Genomic DNA, 21,308 nt, shown 5'->3' with positions numbered 1-21,308 from the left:
GGGATCGCATCCCTAGGAATCTGTCACAGAGCCATGAGTTTCCCTCCCAGCCTTTCAGGTGGTCCTGAAGGCAAGAACCACAGTCTCACAGTATCACCAAGGTTGGAAGAGACCTCACAGATCATCAAGTCCAACCCTTTAGCACAGAGCTCAAGGCCAGACCATGGCACCAAGTGCCACGTCCAATCCTGCCTTGAACAGCCCCAGGGACGGCGACTCCACCACCTCCCCGGGCAGCCCATTCCAGTGCCCAATGACTCTCTCAGGGAAGAACTTTCTCCTCACCTCCAGCCTAAATCTCCCCTGGCACAGCCTGAGGCTGTGCCCTCTTGTTCTGGTGCTGGCCACCTGAGAGAAGAGAGCAACCTCCTCCTGGCCACAACCACCCCTCAGGTAGTTGCAGACAGCAATGAGGTCTCCCCTGAGCCTCCTCTTCTCCAGGCTAACCAATCCCAGCTCCCTCAGCCTCTCCTCCTAGGGCTGTGCTCAAGGCCTCTCCCCAGCCTCGTCGCCCTTCTCTGGACACGCTCAAGCATCTCAATGTCCCTCCTAAACTGGGGGGCCCAGAACTGGACACAGCACTCAAGGTGCGGTCTAACCAGTGCAGAGTACAGGGGCAGAATGACCTCCCTGCTCCTGCTGGCCACACCATTGCTGATGCATCAGAAGCGTGCAGGCTGTGTTGTGAAGTCCCGGGAACACCGCCTGTGTGTGCCCCCCCTCCGCCGCCCGCCCGCGTTCCGCTGCCTGCGGAGCTGCGTCCCGCCCTGGTGTCGCTGATGTGGTCGCGCAGGAGGCCCTGCCGCGCCTCGGCGCCGCGCACAGCTCCGCCCGCCCCGGGCCCGCCGCTCGCCCGCCCCCGGGCCCTGCGTCACCGGGAGGCCGCGCAGCAGCGGCGCTGGCGCCGTCTCGCCGCTCCTGCCGGTGCCGGTGCCGGTGCCCCGGCACCATGCTGAGCCTACAGGATTCCCTCTTCTTCGAAATTAACATCAAGTCTCTGCTGAAGTCGTGGAGCGGCAGCAGCGGTGAGTGTGCGGCTGGCGGCAGAGCCCCCCCAGCCCCGGCCTCGGGCACGTAGGGATTGATTTCGGGGCTTCGCATGCTGCTCTGCGAAATGCGAGTTGAAAAGCCAGCTTTCTAGCGGTCCTGTGGGCTGAGGCAACTTGGCTCATTAGGAAGCCAGGTGTGCTTTCTGCTTCCTAGTTGTCCTGTTGAAAATACAGGGCTTTGGACGGTCCTAGGCTGCAGAACCGATGAAGTTCTTTGCACCCTTGGTGGCGGAGAGAGGTGACAAGTAGATGCTCGGCTCTGCAGACTTATCAGGTGCTGGCACTGTGGTTTAGTTCTGTCAAGCTCCAGATGCTCCTCCGAAGCCAACAGTCATCCTCACCCTGAATGTTTTACAGGAGGTGTTAGTTTTGTGCTTCAAACCCATGATTATCCCTGCAAATGTGCCCTCTTTCATCTTCCAAATGGCCTGGCTCTCGAGTTTTTGCATTAATTTCTTGTCTTAATCGAACCAGCAAGGAAGACAAGGATGCTGCTCCTGGTGAGGAGACCCAGTCTGTCCTCAGCTCACCCCATCACACACGCTTCAATGCAGGCTCTGGGAGCTGCTTTGCCCTGGGTGCAGGCTCCGCTGCTGTAAGCACAGCACCCTACTGACAGGGCGCCAGGAGAGGATAACGGTGGCGTCATTCTACGTCACCTATTTCACATGTCCTAAGTTTCCTGTATTTAGAAGTCAAAAGTAGGAGGTATTTGGTATTTTGGCTTGAAGCTGTGCTGTATTCACTGCTGTTCGAGGTGCACTGGGATGCGCAGTTTGCAGCCGCTCAACACCTCATCAAACTCACTGCTTTTGGATTGCTACCCCAATCCAGCATCGTTTGTTTCCTCTGTCTGCTTTCTGTGAAGGGATTGGGAGCAAGTTCTTTATTGCACAGTTTGTTTGTTAATCAGTGCTGAGAAAGTATGCAGGTGCTGGATTTGTCCTAAGAGCTGATTGCTTTTTTTTGTGTGTGCTAACTGCTGTAATTTGTGTTTTGGTGCACTAAGTTCTAGACTTACCACTTCTAAGTTAAAGCAATGAGTGTTTGGAAACAGGGTTTGCTTTTCGCTTCATTTAGTGTCTTGCAGATTAACTGTATCTGTTCCAAGTGATACTCTGTATCTGTACTTGATAATGTTCTTGTTGAAATAAAGATAAGAAGAGATCTAACATTTTGTAGTAGAAGCTGAAAGTGTCCATTCAAAATGATTAAAAATCCCTGAAGTTGATTATGTTAGTGGCTGTTGTTTCCAAATGAAACCACAGGATACATTCACTTACAGTAAATTCAGTCTACAGCTAGAGAAATGTTTGTTGTATAGATAAGGAGGTGATTGCAGAATCTAGATGAGACAATTCTGGCCTGTAAATAAGATAGAGAGCAATAATAATAACCCAGGCTATCCGAGAAGAGGTTCTGGATGATGCTGTGTTTTCTCCTTTATGTCCTCTGTTATGTAAGCGCAGTGGAGGAAGATCTCCCTGACTCTTTCATCAGGAAGTGGCACTTGGGTCTTCTAGCAACCCATGAATTTTCTCTGCACACTGATTAGGCAGCTGGGGTTTATTGCACTATTTCCCCGTGATTGCCCTTCCTCCGTTAGTGAAAATCACCGTGATGGCTGCATAGCTGCACGTCTGCTCTGGGAGCCTGTGAGAGTTGCATTCTGATGGCTTTCCGCTCTGCACTCCAGCCAGGAGCAAACCTCTCTGTGCAGCCTGTTCTAGGTTTAAGTACTGCAATTCACAAGGGTAGCTCAGTGGGGTTTTTTTCTCCCTGAAGTGCTTTCCAGTCGAGCAATGCAGTATGTGCAGAGCAAGGCATGACACGATGGTTGTGTTGAGTGTGTTTGGAAATTCTATGTTCATGTGCTAAGGAATTCCTTGAGAAGGGTTTTCCTCTGTTTTTATAACTTCTGTTTATATGCAAATGCTACTTTTTTTATGGTCTATATGACAGTTTCAGAGTTTTGGGTGCTGAAGAACATCAGCAGAAGAGCAGAAATGTGTCCCTGCATTTCTATATCCAGTTGGCAGCCAGTCACTAGTGGTGTTCCCCAAGGATCAGTGCTGGGCCCAGTCCTGTTCAATGTCTTCATTGATGACCTGGACGAGGGGATTGAGTCCAGCATCAGTAAGTTTGCAGATGACACCAAGCTAGGAGCAGGTGTTGATCTGTTGGAAGGTAGGAGAGCCCTGCAGAGGGACCTGGCCAGGCTGGATGGGCGGGCAGAGGCCAATGGGATGAGACTGAACAAGGCCAAGTGCAGGGTTCTGCACTTTGGCCACAACAAACACAAGCAGCACTATAGGCTGGGGACAGAGTGGCTGGAGAGCAGCCAGGAGGAAAAGGGACCTGGGGGTACTGATAGATAGTAAGCTGAAGATGAGGCAGCAGTGTGCCCAGGTGGCCAAGAGAGCAAATGGCATCCTGGGCTGGCTCAGGAACAGTGTGGCCAGTAGGACAAGGGAGGTTATTCTGCCCCTGTGCTCAGCACTGCTCAGGTCACACCTTGAGTACTGTGTCCAGTTCTGGGCCCCTCAATTCAAGAGAGATGTTGAGGTGCTGGAGCATGTCCAGAGAAGGGCAACAAAGCTGGTGAGGGGCCTGGAGCACAAATCCTATGAGGAGAGGTTGAGGGAGCTGGGCCTGTTTAGCCTGGAGAAGAGGAGGCTCAGGGGTGATCTTATTACTGTCTACAACTACCTGAAGGGGCATTGTAGCCAGGTGGGGGGTGGCCTCTTCTGCCAGGCAACCAGCAATAGAACAAGGGGACACAGTCTCAAGTTGTGCCAGGGTAGGTCTAGGCTGGATGTTAGGAAGAAGTTCTTCCCAGAGAGAGTGATTGGCATTGGAATGGGCTGCCCAGGGAGGTGGTGGAGGCACCGTCCCTGGGGGTCTTCAAGCAGAGCCTGGATGAGGCACTTAGTGCCATGGTCTGGTTGATTGGATAGGGCTGGGTGATAGGTTGGGCTGGATGAGCTTGGAGGTCTCTTCCAACCTGGTTGATTCTATGATTCTATGAAAATAAGCATCTCTAGAGAGGCTTTGAGTATATAACAGGAAGGCAGCAAAGCTCCACGGGCCTGGTTAAGGGCTTGCTTAGCTGGCATAATGTTATTGCAGTGCTTGCTAAGGTTTTATTGTAATTGATCTTTTTTTTCTTTGAGTAACAACAATAAAGTGACATTCATACAGCCTGGTTTCAGAACACAGTCTGTGCCAACAATTTCAGGCATTACTTCTTTTTAAATGGAGTCAGGAATGTTCTTTTATTCCAAGAGTGAAGTGAGGATGTTCCCACGTAAGAATTATTTGCTTAGGGCAGTGGTGGATGCAGTGGGGGCTTTATAGAACAAGGGGACACAGTCTCAAGTTGTGCCAGGGTAGGTATAGGCTGGATATTAGGAAGAAGTTCTTCACAGAAAGAGTGATTGGCATTGGAATGGGCTGCCCAGGGAGGTGGTGGAGGCACCGTCCCTGGGGGTCTTCAAGAAAAGACTGGATGAGGCACTTAGTGCCATGGTCTGGTTGATTGGATAGGGCAGGGTGCTAGGTTGGACTGGATGATCTTGGAGGTCTCTTCCAACCTGCCTGATTCTATGATTCTATGATTCTATGCTGGATTGTCTTCAGGTTACTTGGCTCCAAAGTGTTTAAGGATCCTTAGTTGTGATAGCGTAACCATGTTCTCAAAATGATGGATTCTGTTTAGTCCATTGCAGTTGGAATCTGTGGTCTGTTTTGGTATTCTTCTGAGGTTTCGGATTCTCTAAGCAAAAAATGGTGTTTGTTATGTTGATTGGCTTCTGAAATCTCTCATACTTTGTCCATGAAACCCTTTGCTTAAGGTTTAGAAGGTGTGGATGCCAGGGGAATTACTTTTAACAATGCAGTATATGGCTTCAAAACTCAAAAGTGATGCTTTCTGGATTAAAAACATTGTGTGATGAATGCCTGAAGCACAAACCCTATGAGCAGAGGCTGAGGGAGCTGAGGTTGTTCAGCCTGGAGAAGAGGAGGCTCAGGGCAGAGCTCATTGCTGTCTGCAGCTGCCTGCAGGGAGGCTGTGCCCCAGCCAGGTGGGGTTGGGCTCTTCTACCAGGCAGCCAGCGACAGAACAAGGGGACAGAGTGTGAAGCTGTGCCAGGGGAGGTCTAGGCTGGATGTGAGGAGGAAGTTGTTGTCAGAGAGAGTGATTGGCATTGGAATGGGCTGCCCAGGGAGGTGGTGGAGTCACTGTGCCTGGAGGTGTTGAAGCCAAGCCTGGCTGGGGCACTTAGTGCCATGGTCTGGTTGGTTGGGCAGGGCTGGGTGCTAGGTTGGGCTGGATGATCTCAGAGGTCTCTTTCAACCTGCTTGATTCTGTGATGCTGTGATTCTAAGAATATCACCTATGTTTTTATGAAACCTATACATGTATTTCTGGGCCCAGACAAGAACAACTGCTTTCCAGTAAACATGAATGCAACTCATTACTGCTTTCTTAAAAGCATTTCTGTGGCTCTAATATTTATTGCATCAATAATCTTGGCCAGAGCAGTAGTAAATAATTATATATGGATAATGATTAAAAAACCAAACCACAAAACCAACAAACACAGACAAAAAGCAACCAAAACATCAACCCTAAATGTATCTGTTGTCTGTTATCTTTCTACTGACAAACATAGAGCTTTGTATTGTGTGTCTGGTAAATGGGAGGGCACACCTACCTTGAGGGTGCTCCTCTGTCCTTGAACTCATCCCTACCTTCTGCTGATAAATCAACCTCAGAGGTGGTTCATGAGATTCTCACATTGCCCTGCTCAGCTTGATTCAGAAGTCATGCACGTGTTTGAAGAACTCGTATCAGGCAGGAGAATGAGGCTGTTCTCTATCTTGCTTCTGCCAAAGTTACATCGAGGTCATTGCCTTTGGCCTCTTCTGGTAAGCATTTGTGACAGTGAGTTTCAAAGTTGCTTAGGTTTGTGAGCCTGGGAAGGAAGTCATGGCAGGAAAGCGAGCTGTACCTGCCTGTGCTTTGAAACTGTGTTCTAAAATCAGAAAGAAATGGAACAACTTTCAAAGGAAGTGAATTATTGAAGCTCTGGCTGCCAGGTGCTGACAAGCATGTGAAAACTGGGGAGCTGCCTGGCAGAGACTTCTGAATCATTCGTTATGTGAATGAGAAAAGCACTTGGAGAATTGCTTACCTTCCCATAGGATTAGCTTGACTGAGGGCTACTGCCTTCTGTACCAACCAAAACTGAGATTTTGGCTCTCAAGAGAGGTTCTGCTCTGATAACACATTTGTCCTGTGGCTTTTTGTTTAACGACAGAAATGAAACTGTGATTTAATGAAGAAAGGTGAGATCATAGAATTATAGAATTGACCAGGTTGGAAGAGAGCTCCAAGCTCAGCCAGCCCAACCTAGCACCCAGCCCTATCCAGTCAACCAGACCATGGCACTAAGTGCCTCATCCAGGCTTTGCTTGAAGACCTCCAGGGAACTCAGTCCCACTTGCTGTAAAAGTGGTGGCTTTGCCTCCAGCAGTGCCTCCTGGTCACCTTTTCACCTGCTAATTGCAGGTACTGATCTCTTCTTTTTAGCAAGCTACTTTGGATCCTTACATCAGCAGAAATCTTCTTGGGAAGGTGGAGATCTTTTTTTTTTTCAGCTCATCCTGTGTGGTACTGATAGATAGTAGCTGAAGGTGAGGCAGCAGTGCCCAGGTGGCCAAGAGAGCCAATGGCATCCTGGCCTGGCTCAGGAGCAGTGTGGCCAGTAGGACAAGGGAGGTTATTCTTCCCCTGTACTCAATACTGGTCAGGCCACACCTTGACTACTCTGTCCAGTTCTGGGCTCCTGAGTTGCAGAGAGATGTTGAGGTGCTGGAAGGTGTCCAGAGAAGGGCAGCAAGGCTGGTGAGGGGCCTGGAGCACAGCCCTGTGAGGAGAGGCTGAGGGAGCTGGGGGTGTGCAGCCTGCAGAAGAGGAGGCTCAGGGGGCACCTCATTGCTGTCTCCAACTACCTGAAGGGAGGCTGTAGCCAGGTGGGGTTGGGCTCTGCTGCCAGGCAGCCAGCAACAGAACAAGTGGACACAGTCTCAAGCTGTGCCAGGGCAGGTCTAGGCTGGATGTTGTTAGGAAGTTGTTGGCAGAGAGAGTGATTGGCATTGGAATGGGCTGCCCAGGGAGGTGGTGGAGTCGCCATCCCTGGAGGTGTTCAAGCAAAGTGCCTGGATGAGGCACTTAGTGCCATGGTCTGGTTGGTTGGGCAGGGCTGGGTGCTAGGTTGGACTGGCTGAGCTTGGAGGTCTCTTTCAACCTGCTTGATTCTGTGATTCTATGATGAGGAAGCCTGCATAAATATATTAGGTATTTGGATATCCATGATTTATCTTTATCAGAGATGCACTGGAATAAGCTTTCCTTTGGGCTGTTCTTTATCTTAAAACACTCTCCTCTTTGCTAAGCCCATAACCAGATTGTGTTATGATTCAAATTGCAGAAGAGAATGCTGTTGAAAGGAGAATGTGGCCCATATGCAAACCACTCTGTCAGCTGCTGTTGCTAGAACAAACTGCCTGCTGTGCATGGACTTCAGGAAAGCTCCAGATAAACCAACTACAACAACCCATACCAAACAGCCTATTTCTGCTGAGGTTTTTTTTGTTCCCCTAAACCCTCTAGCTCTGATGCTTTTGTATTTGAAGGGGAAAGGTTCAGACACTAGAGATTTAATAGCTTGTAAGAGATCACTGACAGATGAACCTTTGTATAGAAAGGTGACTGCCAGCTTTAGAACACTGTGGAGCTAAGCTGTTGTTTGCTGTGTTGTATCCTGTTTGCTCATAGCCACAGGTTTTTCCCCAGTGTAGAAAGAAAGAAGTACTCTTCCTCATTCATAGAATATTAGAGGTTGAGAAAAGACCTCCAGAGATAGTTTGGTCCAACCCCCCTGCCAAAGCACGATCACCTAGGCCAGACCACACTGGAACACATCCAGATTGGTTTTGAAAGTCTCCAGAGAAGGAGACTCCACAATTTCTCTGGGTAGCCTGTTCGAGGGCTTTGTTACCCTCACAGTGAAGTTTCTCCTCATGCTGAGGTGGAGCTTTCTGTGTTCCAGCTTAGAATCATAGAATCACCCAGATTGGAAGAGACCTCCAAGATCATCCAGTCCAACCTAGCACCCAGCCTCTTCCAATCAACCAGACCATGGCACTAAATGACCCATCCAGTCTTTTTTTGAACACCTCCAGGCACAGTGACTCCACCACCTCCTTGGGCAGCCCATTCCAATGCCAATCACTCTCTCTGGCAGGAACTTCCTCCTAACATCCAGTCTGAATCTCTCCTGGCACAGCTTGAGGCTGTGTCCTCTTGTTCTGTTGCTGGCTGCCTGGCAGCAGAGCCCAACCCCACCTGGCTACAGCCTCCCTTCAGGTAGTTGTAGACAACAATGAGCTCTGCCCTGAGCCTCCTCTGCTGCAGACTGCACACCCCCAGCTCCCTCAGCCTCTCCTCACAGGGCTGTGCTCCAGGCCTCTCCCCAGCCTTGCTGCCCTTCTCTCCACACCTGCCAGCACCTCAACAGCTCTCTTGAATGGAGGAGCCCAGAACTGGACACAGCACTCCAGGGGTGGCCTTAGCAATGCTGAGCACAGGGGCAGAAGAACCTCCCTTGTCCTGCTGCCCACACTGCTCCTGAGCCAGCCCAGGATGCCATTGGCTCTGCTGCCCACCTGGGCACTGCTGCCTCAGCTTCAGCTCCTCTCTCCCAGCACCCCTAGAAGCTACTTCCTGGGAGAAATATCAGGAGAGTTTATTGAAATATGGTTTGTGTAATAGGTTGACAAGCTGCAATAACAGTGATATGGTTCATGGCTCTTTAATTCTTTTAATCAAATTTTAGACTGGATGCCCTAAGTAGATACTTGAAACAAACAGAAAAATGCAAAGTGTTTACAGAATCACAGAAACCAGGTGGGGTTGGGCTCTTCTGGCAGGCACTCAGCAACAGAGCAAGGGGACACAGTCTCAAGCTTTGCCAGGGGAAGTCTAGGCTGGATGTGAGGAGGAAGTTGTTGGCAGAGAGAGTGATTGGCATTGGAATGGGCTGCCCAGGGAGGTGGTGGAGTCGCCGTGCCTGGAGGTGTTGAAGCAAAGCCTGGATGGGGCACTTAGTGCCATGGTCTAGTTGACTGGATCAGGATGGGTGCTAGGTTGAACTGGATAAGCTTAGAGGTATCTTCCAACCTGATTGATTCTGTGATTCTACCGAGTCCAACCTATAGCCCTACTCTACAAGATTCACCTTAAACCATATCCCTAAGCACCACATCCAAACCACCCTTAAACACATCCAGGCTTGGTGGCTCAACCACCTCCCTGTTGATGTGTTGGATAGTTTGACTCAGTGCAGAATAAATGCTCCTGATGAATATATAAAAATAGTAGTAGAAAACAGCCATATACATTTCATTCTTTCCTTCACTCTACCTTTTCTCATCCTTCTCTTAATCAAGAATTTGGAAATGCAAGGGAAGGAAGAAGGCTTTTCTCCAGGTTTACATAGCCTCAGAAACAAGACAACTTCAGAGTTCAAAACCAAAACAGCATCTCTTTAAATAAAACTTTTCATTTAATCCATTCATATTTATAGCTTCCTTGCTCCTGAATTAGTTCAGGCTCTGGAAGCAATTAATTTCTCAAAGAGATCTTGGGAAAGCACAGCATAGGAGGTGTGAGTGACTGCTCTGGTTCTGCTGATTGGGCACAGCTGGCATGTGCTTTGGGGAGATTCTGCAGTTTAAAGTATCCTTTGTGGACAGTTGCTACTGGTCTACAAAGATGTATGAATGCTTTAAACCCTTGCAGATCAATGCTAACTAATTAATGCATATTGGAAGGAGTTGTTCACTCTGCTACCAAGCCTTAGGAATTTCTTCCTTTTGCCTCTTTATTTATCATCCCTGTTTGCTTCCTTTGTTCTGGCTGCTGAACTGGAGCTTGAGTGCTGTGTCCAGTTCTGGGCTTCTCAAGTCAAGAGAGCTGTTGAGGTGCTGGAAGGTGTGGAGAGAAGGGCAGCAAGGCTGGGGAGGGGCCTGGAGCAGAGCCCTGTGAGGAGAGGCTGAGGGAGCTGGGGGTGTGCAGCCTGCAGCAGAGGAGGCTCAGGGCAGAGCTCATTGCTGTCTGCAGCTGCCTGCAGGGAGGCTGTAGCCAGGTGGGGTTGGGCTCTGCTGCCAGGCAAGCAGCAACAGAAGAAGGGGACACAGCCTCAAGCTGTGGCAGGGCAGGTCTAGGCTGGATGTTGTTAGGAAGTTCCTGGCAGAGAGAGTGATTGGCATTGGAATGGGCTGCTCAGGGAGGTGGTGGAGTCACCATCCCTGGAGGTGTTCAAGCAAAGTGCCTGGATGAGGCACTTAGTGCCATGGTCTGGTTGGTTGGGCAGGGCTGGGTGCTAGGTTGGACTGGCTGAGCTTGGAGCTCTCTTCCAACCTGCTTGATTCTGTGATTCTGTGATTGGGAGAGTGCTGGTGTGCCAGGGCCAGTGGCCAGTAACAACTCAGTGGCTCTTAGCTAGGCTTAGAAAAGGAAGTCTCTGACATCTCAGTGGAAACCTGCCTCCTTTTTTTCTCTAACATCTTGTTTGTGCCCAGTGTCAGCAGGACACAGCAGTTGGACCAAATGGTGCCACATTTTTACTGCTCTTTCAGCTACAAATGAGGTCTTGTCCTGGAAAAAAAAAACCAAACAAAACAAACCACCAGAGTGGCTGGCAACTGCCAAACCAACACTTAATTTTTATGATAGCAGTGTAGGGAAGGAGGAAACTGAGCAGGCTGTACTGAGATTTAGCTGAAGTGTTGAAATATTTTGTTCTTTTAGATGGCTGTTTGAGACCCTTGAGCCAGAAACCCATGAGGATCAGGGTATATTAAAGTGGAGTCATGCATTGTTTTGCTTGTAGGGAACTGTCATTGCCCTTGAACCTCTCCCTGCAGAAATGAACAGGACAGGGGAAAGAGGGAGGAGGAATCTAAAACCTAGAAATACTCTAGCAGAAGTGCATGGATGGGAAACGTTTTGCAGTCTTTTCTTGGTTTCCTCTTAAATCAAGAGCAGTGTGAGCAGCAGGGCAAGGGAGGGGATTCTGCCCCTTTACTCTGCTCTCCTCAGAACCCACCTAGAGTACTGTGAGCAGTTCTGGAGCCCCCAACACAAGAGGGACATGGAAGTGTTGGAGCCAGTCCAGAGGAGGGCCACGAAGATGCTGAGAGGGCTGCAGCAGCTCTGCTCTGAGGACAGGCTGAGAGAGTTGGGGCTGTGAAGCCTGGAGAAGAGAAGGCTTGGAGGAGACCTTGGAGTGGCCTCACAAGTATCTAAAGGGGGCCTAGAGGAGGGCTGGGGAGGGACTTGTGACAAGGTCTTGTGATGACAGGGCGAGGGGTAATGGGTTGAAACTGGCAGAGGGGAGATTGAAACTGGATGTTAGAAGGAAGTTGTTTGCAGTGAGGGTGAGGAAACACTGGCACAGGTTACCCAGGGAGGTTGTGGCTGCTTCCTCCCTGAAGGTGTTTAAGGTTGGATGAGGCCTTGAGCAACCTGTTCTAGTGGGAGGTGTCCCTGCCTACGGCGGGGGGTTTGGAGCTGGATGATCTTTGAGTTCCCTTCCAACCTAGACCATTCTGTGATTAAATATATTTTTAAAAGCCCTGAAAGGCTTCTTCAAGCTGTAATTAACCCTCCAAAGGAAAGAAAGTGAAAGAATTATGTTAAGCAAAGCAGCATGAGCCAAAAGCAGGTCTCCCAAATGTGGGGAGAGGTGACCAAACCTTTCCCTCTGGTGTACCTTTCAAAGGATTGCTTGAATCATTTTTAGGTAATTATTTGTAAGTTACAGTTTGTGCCTATCTTTTCTGACCACATTATCCCAGAAGGGATTAGTGTAAGTGGAAAATTAGACTGTTCATCTTGGAGTGGGTATGTGAAACAGCAACATGACTTGTTTAATGGAGGAGAGGGTAAAGGCTGGATGTGAGGAGGAAGTTCCTGGCAGAGAGAGTGATTGGCATTGGAATGGGCTGCCCAGGGAGGTGGTGGAGTGGCTGTGGCTGGAGGTGTTAAAGCCAAGCCTGGCTGGGGCACTTAGTGCCATGGTCTGGTTGGTTGGGCAGGGCTGGGTGCTAGGTTGGGCTGGCTGAGCTTGGAGCTCTCTTCCAACCTGCTTGATTCTATGATTCTGTGATTCAGAGGATGGGAGAAAGGGGCCTCAGATGGCCCTAGGCCGGCTGCAGACATCGGTTCTGTGTTTCTGAGCAAGCCTGTAGGTTGTCACTCTGAAATGTGATGAAGGATGTGGATTACACTGCCACTGGGCAGGGAGACTTGTTGAAGCATAATGAGCTGAAACTGAACCTCACTAAAATGTCACCATGCCAAACTGCTGGTGTCCTCCTGGAGGTCATAGAATGGTGTGGGTGGGAAGGGACCTTCACAGCTCATCCAGTCCAACCTCCTCTGCAGTCAGCATGTCCAACGTGATCAGGTTGCCTGCAGCCCTGTAGAGCCTCACCTTGAAAATCTCCAGGAATGGGACCTGGAGATGCAGGTTTTCAGACTAAAGAAACTGTGTGCATCACTTAGTCTGAAGATGAGAAGCAAGGAAGCATTGATTCTTCAGTCACTTCTGGTTTAGATACTGGTTTATTAGATGTATTCTTGCCTTCTGTAGTTCTTTTCAATGTCTCATAACTCTTCTGTACTGCCTAACTTCTGCTAAGATCATTTACGTTAATGGTGCTGAGAAAAATGGTGTCAGGTCCTCGAGAGTTATTTGGATGTGATTTGGATGTGCAATTTTAAGGTTATGGAGATTGACTGCCAAAAAGTGACTGTGAATATTGGCTACTTTTACCAGTTTGGGGGCTGGGAGAGTTGACAGAGACCCATGAAGGTGCAGGAACTGTGCTGTCTTGCCAGGATTTTCCTTACAGGGTTAATTCTCAGCAGCTTCAGTCTTCCTGTTGACTATCAGCAGAAGCTGCAGGTTAGACCTGAGTTAACCTTGAGTTAATGGCACTGAAGGTGTGTGCTTTGCCTGTGTCTCACCTAAACAAGTCTTGTGAGAGAGGGGCAGCACATTTCATAGAATCATAGAATCAGCCAGGTTGGCAGAGACCTCCAGGCTCATCCAGTCCAGTCCAACCCATCACACAACCCTTCTCTTGAATTTCCCCTGTTTTCCTGTCCTGTGCTTCTTGCCAAGTGCAGCTGCATTAGCAGGGTAGTGATGGCATATTTCTGGAGATTCAACACTGCTCCTCCCCGTGACTTAGGACTGTGGAGCAGCAGCAGCAGCACATTGCTGGTCAGACTGTCCCCTGTTCTCCCTCTGCAGAGGAAGAAAACCACAATTTTGTTCTTTTGTGACTCTAGCAAACTTAGGGTCAACTCAGAAGGGAAGTGGGGCTTTTGCAGAGCAGTTAAACCAGTGCTGTGCTTTATGGTCCATGTGTGACCATATGAACTTCGATACCGTGTCATCAGGGAAGAAGATGAGTGATGAGCTGTGGATGTGAAACTTTAATTTCTGGGTCACTGGCTGAGAGCATAACTCAGCAGAGGCCAGAACTCATTACTCTTTCATGGTTTGCATTTGGTCTTCTTCCAGGTGGCAAGATCAGAGTGCTCCTCCCTCCCTGTTTTGAGGCCCTAACCTTTAACTGAGCTCTGTAGTCACCGCAGAGTCCCACCATGGGCAGACAGCTTCCTTGCTCTGCTTCTGTCCCACTCAGATGTTCTGTTGATGAACTCATCTGTGATTATTTTTTTAGTGTGGAATGATTAATGAGGTAATGATTTCATAGGATACATACAGATTTTGCTTAATGTAACTGATATACTGAGGAAGCTTGAGGTCCAAAACCTTAGCCAGACCACCTGAGGTCTCCAAAGCTGAGTGGGAGTAGTGTAAAAACAGTTTTGGCAATAGTATGTCCCCTGTTGCCTCCACAGCCAGACCTTCCCATTCTTACTGGTCTAAGCCTCTCAGTTGCAGTGCTCTGCAATGCTTTTTAGAGATTAGAGGAGTGTATTGAAACCAGATAAAGGTTGTTCTTGTGGAGAAAGCACACTGCCTGCTTTCTGAAGTCAAATAGGATTTAGATTCTAACTGAAGATGAGAGTTGAGGAAGGCAGGAGAGAAGAGCCTTCTCTTTGGCCACTGAATTCCAGTGCATACAGCTTAAATCTTCTAAATGACCCATCTAGCCATTTATTTTGGAGTGCCATGGACAAGCATATGATAGCCTATTTTTATTTCAGATGTGACCAGTCTGACAAAAGAGCTGACAACTCTGAAAGCTGAGTGTGTTTGTGGTGGCTAAGAATAGCTCTGTGTGGCACTTAGCATTGTCCTCTTAGGGAGGTCCAGATCCAGTGCTGGCTATGTCTGCATGCTGCCTCAGATTCTTTTTGTGCCAGGCTTGTGTTGTGCCTTTGCACTTTTCTCTGAAGATTTAAAGCCCTGAAGGCTGTGCTGTGTTTTTTCTAGGGAGAGACAACTTAGAAGTTCTTGCCAGTTCAGTTAACTTTCACTTGCAGTTAGCACAGATCAGTTTCTTTAGGAGGTCTGGTTAGGTATCCAAATGTCTCATGCTTACTTGTTAACTAAGGCTTCACATAGAATCAGAGAGGTTTTTTTTCTAGGACAAGACCTCATTTGTAGCTGAAAGAGCAGTAAAAATGTGGCACCATTTGGTCCAAATGCTGTGTCCTGCTGACACTGGGCACAAACAAGATGTTAGAGAAAAAAAGGAGGCAGGTTCCACTGAGATGTCAGAGACTTCCTTTTCTAAGCCTAGCTAAGAGCCACTGAGTTGTTACTGGCCACTGGCCCTGGCACACCAGCATCCTCCCAGTCACAGAATCACAGAATCAGGCAGGTTGGAAGAGAGCTCTAAGCTCAGCCAGCCCAACCTAGCACCCAGCCCTGCCCAACCAACCAGACCATGGCACTAAGTGCCTTAGCCAGGCTTTGCTTGAACACCTTCAGGGATGGTGACTCCACCACCTCCCTGGGCAGCCCATTCCAATGCCAATCACTCTCTCTGACAACAACTTCCTAACAACATCCACCCTAGACCTGCCCTGGCACAACTTGAGACTGTGTCCCCTTCTTCTATTGGTGGTTGCCTGGCAGCAGAGCCCAACCCCACCTGGCTACAGCCTCCCTGCAGGTAGTTGTAGCCAGCAATGAGCTCTGCCCTGAGCCTCCTCTGCTGCAGGCTGCACACCCCCAGCTCCCTCAGCCTCTCCTCACAGGGCTGTGCTCCAGGCCCTCCCCAGCCTTGCTGCCCTTCTCTCCACACCTTCCAGCACCTCAACATCTGCTTGCCCTGCAGAAGAACCCAACCCCACCTGTCTACAGCCTCCCTTCAGGTAGTTGTAGATAGCAATGAACTCAGCTGTTAAAAGACTTAAAGTGTACTGAGGGAGAGACTCAAGCTACAGTTGCCACACTAACCACAGCAGCAAAATACATTTGGATAAGTGACCTAGTGAACAATCCTGAATCCTTTGTGATTTTTTAACATTCACTGAAGTTTTTTATCTCCAAGAAAAGGGAAAATAAAACAGAAACCAAACCTCCCAGACCATCACCAACTCAGCAGCTGGCATTGCTGGTTTTCTGTGGAGTTTGCTGATTGAAAGGATATGTCTTCTATGTACAGCAGCAAACAGAAAACCAGACAGCCACACCTAATTTAAAACCAGAGAATACACAGCCACCTTGTGAGGTGTGTTGCTTTGCTTTGCCTGGTTTGGTTGCTTTGCTTGGTTTGGTTGCTTTGCTTTGCTTGGTTTGGTTGCTTTGCTTTGCCTGGTTTGGTTGCTTTGCTTGGTTTGGTTGCTTTGCTTTGCCTGGTTTGGTTGCTTTGCTTTGCTTGGTTTGGTTGCTTTGCTTTGCTTTGCCTGGTTTGGTTGCTTTGCTTTGCCTGGTTTGGTTGCTTTGCTTTGCTTTGCCTGGTTTGGTTGCTTTGCTTTGCCTGGTTTGGTTGCTTTGCTTTGCCTGGTTTGGTTGCTTTGCTTTGCCTGGTTTGGTTGCTTTGCTTTGCCTGGTTTGGTTGCTTTGCTTTGCCTGGTTTGGTTGCTTTGCTTTGCCTGGTTTGGTTGCTTTGCTTTGCTTGGTTTGGTTACTTTGCTTTGCTTTGCCTGGTTTGGTTGCTTTGCTTTGCTTGGTTTGGTTGCTTTGCTTTGCCTGGTTTGGTTGCTTTGCTTTGCTTGGTTTGGTTGCTTTGCTTTGCCTGGTTTGGTTGCTTTGCTTTGCCTGGTTTGGTTGCTTTGCTTTGCCTGGTTTGGTTGCTTTGCTTTGCCTGGTTTGGTTGCTTTGCTTTGCCTGGTTTGGTTGCTTTGCTTTGTTTGGTTTGGTTGCTTTGCTGTGCCTGGTTTGGTTGCTTTGCTTTGCCTCGTTTGGTTGCTTTGCTTTGCCTCGTTTGGTTGCTTTGCTTTGCTTGGTTTGGTTGCTTTGCTTTATTTTGTATTTTTTCACTTTAAATTTAGGTAGTTGCCAAAACATGAGGAAAAAAAAGGGTTCTGTAGTTTTGTTTTGACTCCTCAGCAAAGTGACTGTAAGAATCTGCTTTTGTAAAATGTTAATTTTGTTATTTTATTTACTTCTTTTCCTCCTGAATTTGTTTTGTGTTAAATGTGACAGATTGAGTTAGCTTTCAGGGGTTTATTTTCCCTTTTAAGCTGGTAGGTTCCTATGGAGGATTACTATGCAAAACTGGCAGAATCAGAGCACAGAGCAGTTGTTCTTTCCTGAAACTGATACTTAATACCCTGATTTTAGTATGCTTTGAGCATATTCTAATGCTCAAATGTATTGGTTTGTTTATTCTCTCTTTTTATTTCATCCTTATATGTATATCTGTATATCATAGAATAGTGAAGAGGTGATTTGGTACAGGCAGCATGGCTTCACCAAGGGCAAATCCTGCCTGGCAAATCTGGTGGCCTTCTATGAACAGCTCACAGCATGAATAGTTGAGGGGAGAGCAACTGATGGCATTTACCTGGAGCTGAGCAAGGCCTCTGGCACTGTCCCACACCACAGCCTGGTCCCCAGGCTGGTGCCACATGGGTGTGAGGGGTGAGCACTGGATGGATACAGAACTGGCTTGGTGGCTGCACCCAAAGAGTGGCTGCCAATGGCTCCATGGCCAAGTGCAGGCCAGGGACAAATTGAGTCCCTCAGGGGTCAGTCCTGGCACCAGTCTTGTTCAACAGCTTTGTGGGTGCCATGGACAGAGGCACTGAGTGCAGCCTCAGCAAGTTTGCTGCCCACACCAAGCTGTGTGGTGCAGCAGCCAGGCTGGAGGGCAGGATCCATCCAGAGGCACCTGGACAGGCTGCAGAGGTGGGCACAAGCCAAGCTCAGGAGCTTCAACAAGACCAAGGGCAAGGTCCTGCAGCTGGGTCAGGGCAATGCCAAGCACAACTCCAGGCTGGGCAGTGAGTGGCTGGAAAGCAGCACTAAGGAGAGGGATCTGGGGGTGTTGCTGGAGGAGAAGCTCCACAGGAGCCAGCAGTGTGCACTTGCAGCCCAGAAAGCCAAGCAGAGCCTGGGCTGCAGCAGCAGCAGTGTGGGCAGCAGGGCCAGGGAGGGGATTCTCCCCCTCTGCTGTGCTCTGCTGAGACCCCACCTGGAGTCCTGCATCCAGCTCTGGAGCCCCTGGGACAAGAGGGCTGTGGAGATGCTGGAGAGTGTCCAGAGCAGGGCCAGGAGGACGCTGAGAGGCTGCAGCAGCTCTGCTGTGAGCACAGCCTGAAAGAGTTGGGGCTGTGCAGGCTGGAGCAGAGGAGGCTCCCAGGATACCTCCTTGTGGCCTTTCAGTATTAGAAGTGAGCCTCCTAAAAAGCTGGGGGGGGACTTTTGAGGGTGTGAGGGAGTGGCAGGAGTGGGGGGAATGGAGCAAAGGTGGAGGTGGGGAGAGTGAGGCTGGAGGTGAGGAGGAAGTTGTTGAGCAGGAGAGTGGTGAGAGGCTGGCAGGGGTTGCCCAGGGAGGTGGTTGAGGCCCCATGGCTGGAGGTGTTTGAGGCCAGGCTGGCTGAGGCTGTGTGCAGCCTGCTCTAGGGTAGGGTGTCCCTGGGCATGGCAGGGGGTTGGGACTGGCTGCTCCTTGTGGTCCCTTCCAACCCTGACTGATTCTATGATTCTACAATCTTAGCACTTCAATTGCCTAACCATACTACTGCAGCCTTTCTGACTATTTCACCAGACAATTCATAGAATCCAGCAGGTTGGAAGAGACCTCCAAGCTCAGCCAGCCCAACCTAGCACCCAGCCCTGCCCAACCAACCAGACCATGGCACTAAGTGCCCCAGCCAGGCTTGGCTGCAACACCTCCAGCCACGGCCACTCCACCACCTCCCTGGGCAGCCCATTCCAATGCCAATCACTCTCTCTGACAACAACTTCCTCCTCACATCCAGCCTAGACCTGCCCTGGCACAGCTTCAGACGCTGTCCCCTTGTTCTATTGCTGGTTGTCTGGCAGCAGAGCCCAACCCCACCTGGCTACAGCCTCCCTTCAGGTAGTTGCAGACAGCAATCAGCTCTGCCCTGAGCCTCCTCTGCTGCAGGCTGCACACCCCCAGCTCCCTCAGCCTCTCCTCACAGGGCTCTGCTCCAGGCCCCTCCCCAGCTTTGCTGCCCTTCTCTCCACACCTTCCAGCACCTCAACATCTGTCTTGAATTGAGTGGCCCAGAAGATGGTCTGTAAATGGCCTCAAGTCCAGGCTAATGCAATGTTTTTGAGCTTTAACTTGTAGGAATATTTTTCATCTGAAATATTTAGATGTTTATATGGAGCATATTGAAAGAAATTCCTGTGGCTTCTTTATAGATTTTTTTTTTTTATACTGTCTTCTTGATTTTTATGTTTAATGTTCATGATACAGAATTTGAAGTTCTTGGTTACTTTCTAAATGCTGCTGCAGAGTCCTTTTCCAAAATAGCTTTTTACAGCAAAGCTGACATTATTCATTAATTATATTTTTTTGCATTTATTCAGGGAAGGTCTCAGTTTGACATTAATGAGGATAATTGAGGATAATCAGCATAATGAGGAAAAGTCTTTTCCCCTTTCTGCAGGGAGCTGCAGTTGTCCTCTGCTCACAAGAAAAGAATAAGCAGGCAGCTTGTGAGGGTTTATACAAAGTACCTTGGGTAGAGTGCAAAAGCTGACCCTAGTGATGTCAGTTTTAGGTCCCAAACAGCAGGTGTAGAAGCTGTTGTGGAGGGTAGGAGAGCCCTGCAGAGGGACCTGGCCAGGCTGGATGGGTGGGCAGAGGCCAATGGGATGAGACTGAGCAATGCTAAGTGCAGGGTTCTGCACTTTGGCCACAACAACCCCAAGCAGCACTACAGGCTGGGGACTGAGTGGCTGAGAGCAGCCAGGAGGAAAGGGACCTGGGGGTACTGATAGATAGTAGGCTGAAGAGGAGCCAGCAGTGTGCCCAGGTGGCCAAGAGAGCCAATGGCATCCTGGGCTGGCTCAGGAGCAGTGTGGGCAGCAGGACAAGGGAGGGTTTTGTGCCCCTGTGCTCAGCACTGCTCAGGCCACCCCTGAAGTGCTGTGTCCATGTATCAGTGTGTTCCTTTGCTGTGTCCTTGTCTTAGTTGGAGTTTTTAAAGTAGTAATTCTTAAAGGTTTGGTTCATGCTTTTCATTCTCTTCATGTAATTATCATACCATAAAAACAGAGTCTTGGAATTGTTGAGAGTGAGTTCACTGTTGTCATCTTGCAGCCCAGAGAGACAAGCAGATCCTGGGCTGCAGCAAGAGCAGTGTGGGTAGCAGGGCAAGGGAAGTGATCCTTCCTCTTTGCTCTTCACTGGTGAGACCCTACCTGGAGGACTGCATCCAGTGCTGGAGCCACTGTTACAAAAGGGCCATAAGTGTGCAGGAAGGTGTCCAGAGAAGGGCCATGAGGATGATCAGAGGGCTGGAGCACCTCTATTATGAGGACAGACTGAAAGAGTTGGGAGTTGGAGAGCAGAAGGCTTCCAGGTGACCTTGTGGCCTTTCAGTATCGTAAGGAGGCCTACAAGAAAGCTGGGGAGGGACTTTTTAGGCTGTCAGGGCGTGATAGGACTGGGAGGAATGGAACCAAGCTAGAAATGGGCAGATTCAGACTGGATGTTAGGAGGAAGTTGTTGACCATGAGAGTGGTGAGAGCCTGGAATGGGTTGCCCAGGGAGGTGGTGGAAGCCTCATCCCTGGAGGTGTTTAAGACCAGACTGGATGAGTCTGTGGGCAGCCTGATCTAGTGTGAGGTGGGGCAGGGGATTTGCAACCAGACGATCCTTGTGGTCCCTTCCAACCCTGACTGTTTCTGTGATTCTGATCTCTCTAGATGTGTGTCCTTCCTTAACTTGCTAGAAGAGTGTATGGACATCTGGAACAAGTACTATCAAATATAATTCTCTTTTTCATCCTCTTACTACTCTGTTAGTCCCCAGACTTGCCACAATTATCTTCCCATTTCAGCCTTTACCTTCCTTATGCTCTTACCACCACTTAGCCAAGCACTGATACCATTTTATTGCCTTGTGAGCTCACAGTTGACACAGGAGTCAGAGCATCAGTGCATTTCCAGCCTGGTGCAGCCTTTAATCTGATAACCCAGAAAGGAAGAAGTGGAGTTCTGTTAGCAATGAATGTTCTGTTCTCTGCCCCCTCTCCTGCCACCCCCATGGGTGAGCAGGGCACACATTCCTTTCCAAGCAGAGAAAGTTTGCATGCAAGTTTACCCACAGGCTTACCTGTCACTTGAGCTGAACATCAATCATTCTATGGCTCTCCTAACCACCTCTCTCATCAGCCAGGAGAGGGAATGGAGACAAACCAAACTGCCCTGAGCAAGCTTGAATTTGCTTATATGAAAACTTCAAAAGAAGCAAACAAACCAAGGGGCTGTTAATGGCATGCTGCTAAACACTGATCCAGGTGATAGGATACCTGCAAGGCTCAAATGGATACTGTAGGTTGGGGTCATTATTGATGGGGTTAGGGTCAATGCTGCAGCCAGGCTGGGAGTCCAGCAGTGAGCTGTGGGATGGTGTCAGCATTTTGAGCTTTCCTATCATCAGAGCAGGCTGTAGTTGTTTGTGTTTTGAGATAAAAGTGATGGCATGAATCATTGGAATTGATGCCAGGTGACTAGACAGCTGAGCTGAGCTCCTACACGAGCCTGCAGC

The 21,308-nt window shown here is 49.2% G+C and overlaps 1 protein-coding gene across 9 annotated transcripts in view; it reads left to right on the top strand.

Annotated features, from left to right (window-relative positions):
• Positions 1–21,308, top strand: part of FRYL (FRY like transcription coactivator) — a 245,094-nt gene that overhangs the window by 62,079 nt on the left and 161,707 nt on the right. The window contains exon 1 of one of the 9 annotated variants that reach the window (XM_064149249.1): positions 966–1,025. The exons of the other annotated variants lie outside the window; for them this stretch is intronic. The gene's annotated coding sequence lies outside the window, so the exon portion shown is untranslated. Of the gene's footprint in view, positions 1–965; positions 1,026–21,308 lie in introns of those variants that run through there. 9 annotated transcript variants of the gene reach the window in all.

The sequence above is a fragment of the Pogoniulus pusillus genome, chromosome 9, assembly GCF_015220805.1.
Source record: "Pogoniulus pusillus isolate bPogPus1 chromosome 9, bPogPus1.pri, whole genome shotgun sequence".
Classification (NCBI taxonomy): Eukaryota; Metazoa; Chordata; class Aves; order Piciformes; family Lybiidae; genus Pogoniulus; species Pogoniulus pusillus.
Note: the sequence above shows the minus strand (reverse complement) of the source record. Positions and strands in the feature narration are given on the sequence as shown.